Here is a 4,580-nt window from a genome sequence, read left to right on the forward strand (position 1 = left end):
ATGTTTATTATTTATGTTCATTTATTATGTTTATTATTTATGTTTATTATGTTTGCTATGTAATTCCCAATAATATAGCAGAGACAGAAGGAAGTAGATATTCTCCAAACATTTATTAAATGCATTATTTTGAAAATACACAGCAACTTCAAACAATTTTGCCACATTAAAAGGAAACTCCATGTCTATTACTTTACAGAATTCACTGAGAAAGCAAATATACGAAAGAACATTTTTATCTACCTAATGAAAAAATTGCCTTTGGTGAGTACATGGACATTTTCTTTTGGCCAACACCATTGTTATTAACAGAACCAATTACAAAAATATCATAGCTGACACCTCGGTTCATCCTTCTAAGAAGCCTACTGTTCTGCTCCTCCCTGTTGCCAGCAACTCCCCCTTCTACATAATGGGCAACCTTCTTCATTCGACCTCCTGGAGCAGATAACTTGAAGGGCCACAGGCCGTTACTTGCATCCTTGAAGCACTTTCCAGCTGTATAGATCCCACAACTCAGATCCTGCATGCAGATGATGCCATATTTGCATTTGAGATCAAGCGATCACAACATTGTCTGTTAAGGCAATGTATTTCTTACGGACTTTGCCATAACCAGGCTGGTAGATTAACTCATTTACTGACTTCAGGTTTGGGTACCCCCAGGCACTAAATGGTTCTACAATCCTCAGCATATTAACTGAAGCCTCATTGAGCTTAAACAAAAATGCCATTGAAGATCTGGCGAAGATGAGAAGCTGGAACACTGGGACTCACACCACTGATACTTCTGACTCCAATAGCAAACCCCAAGTTAGGTTATACAACTATGTAGAAGTTTAGACTATCCATACATTCTCCTTATTTTAAAACATTATGACCATTCTAGCCATTGGGATCTCAGGTCTGTCCATTTGCCTATGTTCCTTGTGATAGCGCTTAGCTTTTTCATCGATGAGCTTCTCCTTGTATTTCAAAGCATCTTTTGGACACATTTTTCTTTCCCAGGTGCTTTATTCTCAGCTCAGTGAAATTCTTTAGCTTCTAGCACAGCAGGAACTTTCTTTTCCTTCTCTTCTGCACCCTCCATTCATAAATGAAAAAATAGATTGTTTTGAATTTCAAAAGATTGCTACAAAGACATTGCTAAATAGTATTACTGAAATAAAGTATGAACATACTCAAGTGTAAAACTATATTAAACATAGAGCATTATCCTTTTAATACAAATGTCAATGCCAAGTGTCTAAAATATAAAACTATCACATTCTATCTTTAATATTTATGAGTAGCAATATTTAAATTTCATAATTAAGGTAAAGAAAAGCTTGAAAAGATACTCATAAAAATTTACCAGGATGTTATTTTGATGATGTAACAGGTCATTCATCTACTAAAAAATAGCATCTTGTATTTCAAAGTATAATAAAGTAAAATGTAGATGTGAATAACAATTACTTTTTTCCACAGGTTAACATGTTAACATTTATTTCTTTTCCTTCCTTTTGTTTCAGGTGATTACTTTTAATTTTGTTAAGATCAACAACTTCACTTGATGAGAAATTTCAAGTTTAATAGAAAAGTAAGTACACCAAAATACACTTGATGTACTCATTCTAATGCTTTTCCCTGCTGGTTGCATTTTTGATATTTGAACAAAATAAAGAAATGTCAAAGATGAATGAACTGTAAAGGAAAAAGATGACAAATTTCTTTGCTATCTAAATCATGAAATAACACTAGATTAAGACAGCTTTTCTTTCCTCGGGTCACCTATCAAAATTCAGAACTTAAATGTCAAGCCTGAATTGTGATGGTTCAGGAGCCTTTCTCCGAGATCAGCTTTGGCTTCCTCAAGTCTTACCATTTTCAAGATGGATTCTTGCACCTCTTCAAATCAAAGCAAAGGAAAAGTATATTTGGGGTTAGAGGGACACATTACTAATAAATGAAAAGTTAATCATTAAACAGTTTCCAAAAACAATAATAAAAATACTCAACAGTACTCAAACTGTAACAAAAATTTGGAAAAGTTTATACTCCTGTGTTTGTGAGAAAATTTGAAGACTCAGTTTGCCGTGAAGATGACACAAATCTATGTTACTACAGAGAAATCTAACTCAGTCATACTTATCAGAGCAATGTAAAAGGCACATTATGTAAGACTATAAATTTATCCATATCCAGTCTAATCATATTTTCCCACTAAATGAGTGAGTATACAGGTACGTATTATTTATATGTGATGTTTTTGGATTTTAGAAGACAGCTACGGAATTGCAGATCTAAATTGGTATAAAAATATATGAAAATGTTAAAATGTACAATTACACCAAGCTAAGACGGCTTCAAAAATATAAGTCTAAGGAATGCCTTTTAAATGCAAGTTAATTTGCCACTTAAGGAAGAAGACATCAATGAAAACCACCTGATTTCTACATCGGTGGTTGAAAATCCACCACTGATAGAGAGCAGTCCATCATCAATAACATAGCACACACTCCCTGTGTTTCCATTTCTTAACAGAAGCTGGAGTTTTTCTCAATGAAGTATATATTCTTCCTTCTGATTCTTTCCCATGTATACAAAACATTAGGCATGAAAGATTCTCTATCATTTAGATATCAGAGTCCTCTGGTTATAAGTAATCATTTATTTCTCTTTTAACTAAGATCTCTTATTTGTGTTTTATGTGAAAATTCAGACTAATTTCTTTGATCCCTATTATGTTCCTGTGTAAGGAAACATCTTTAGTCTACAAACCTTGCTAATTACACCAATCAAATCTATTCTAATTTTGCTTACTAATGGTTTTAAGGGTTGATGGTGTGGCTCAAGGTGTACAATGCTTGTCTAACATGAATGAGGCCCTATATTCTAAATAAAATATTAATTGTATCCATGTGCTTTGGAATTTAGCCCAAACAATTTCATTAGTGTTATGCACAATGTTACTGAATGTCATATATGAAGAGGTAACTAGGTTTTGTCTTATTTACCAAAAATGGAGTTACTATTTTCCTTTTCCCTTTAATGTTTCAAACAATATCAGGGAGGGATTTTCAATAGGCAGTACGTCCCATGGTTCCAATGGCTAACAAAGAATCCTCAGATATTTCTGCTTGCTCTTTCAGTCATTCACACTGCATTGTTTGGTCAAAACCTGTCTTGCTTGCTGTCTTCTCATCTGGGAATATTTAGATGGTTTGGAACAAATAATACATTGGGTGAGGTCTATTTTTATCAGCACTGGTGTTCAGAGCATGAATAATCAGCTGCACTACCAAAGTCATTCTCTTGAACTGCATCTCAAAGGAAAATGAAATCATTATGAGGCTAAACTAGGATTAGACAATTCCAGAAAATGCTTTGATTTTTGGAAGAAATTGTAGGCCATATTGAACACTTCAATAATACATTCACACTGCATTTTCTCCTCTAGTGATGCTAAGCGCTACTCTAGGAGTGTATTGCACGTAAAACTCAGATGTTCTGAAAGTTACCCAAGAGTGTTTACCTGAGTGATCACATTTAGGTCATAAAAATAAGTGAAACAAAAACCACAGCTGTTCTTTTTAACAGCCCAATGGCAAGAGATCATGAATTTCTACAATATAATATAATCTAGAATTCGGGATCCAGATATGGAAATTTGAATTTTTTTTTCCATTAGAATTGCTCAAATCAGTGAGACAATCTTTTTAAGGAAACAATTATACTATTTACAAAATCAGTAGCATATAGGGCCTAAAAGCAACAGCTGCAAGGATTATGAAAAGGACAGATTGTACATTACAGCCTTTGTGCAAGAGCTCTAGGCCGAGAATCAATCTTACAGGCTACTCCTGCAGATCAGGACACCGTCTGTCAGAAATATCATCTTCAAACGTGATGCTGTGTATGACCTTAAATTTCTGTTCTTATAAGTCAAAAATTCCTTTTTGCTAGAAGCAGATAGTTTAACTAGAATTTGAAAGTCCAAAGAAAAATGAGACATATAGAGCTGTATACCACTAGATCCTCTTCAATAAAATAAGTGACTAATTTTGAATTCAAACCATCCTCACTAAGGAGAAGAAAAAAGTCTAGACTTTATTCAGTCCCCAGAAATAGAAGCTAAAACCAGGTCATAGGACAAAGGACATTGGTATTTAAACTTAAAACCAATACACTGTGCAAGTGTTATACTCCAACTGTAAGAAAAGAAGTCTCCTTCCTACAAGGATCCTGAGTCTCTCATGATATGCATTATTCAGATGCTTGTTTAGGCTTGGTAGTTCAGAGTGCATACTTTCTATCTGCCATACATTTCTTATAAAACATTTATCCCACAGCCATCCCGAATGAAGTACTTAAAAATTGTGAACATAATTGTTAACCTAGTGTCTAAGGCATTCATTTTTTTCTTTCTTTGTACATTGCATTGTATGCTGAACCTTCAAGACTTTTAATCTAGCTTCTTCTCTACAAAGCAAGGAATTAACTAAAACAGCATCATCTTGAGTGAGTCATGTATTTTTCTTTCTCCATCAGTTATGCATTCATTTTAATAATTTAGTTTCAAAATGTGAAGTGAAAAC

At 33.8% G+C, this 4,580-nt stretch overlaps 1 pseudogene; it reads right to left on the bottom strand.

Moving 5' to 3' along the window:
• Positions 1 to 235: 235 nt before the first annotated feature.
• Positions 236 to 995, bottom strand: LOC122102284 (annotated as a pseudogene).
• Between the last annotated feature and the right edge of the window lie 3,585 nt (positions 996 to 4,580).

The sequence above is a fragment of the Dipodomys spectabilis genome, unplaced genomic scaffold (assembly GCF_019054845.1).
Source record: "Dipodomys spectabilis isolate Male_0828 unplaced genomic scaffold, ASM1905484v1 ptg000783l, whole genome shotgun sequence".
Classification (NCBI taxonomy): domain Eukaryota; kingdom Metazoa; phylum Chordata; class Mammalia; order Rodentia; family Heteromyidae; genus Dipodomys; species Dipodomys spectabilis.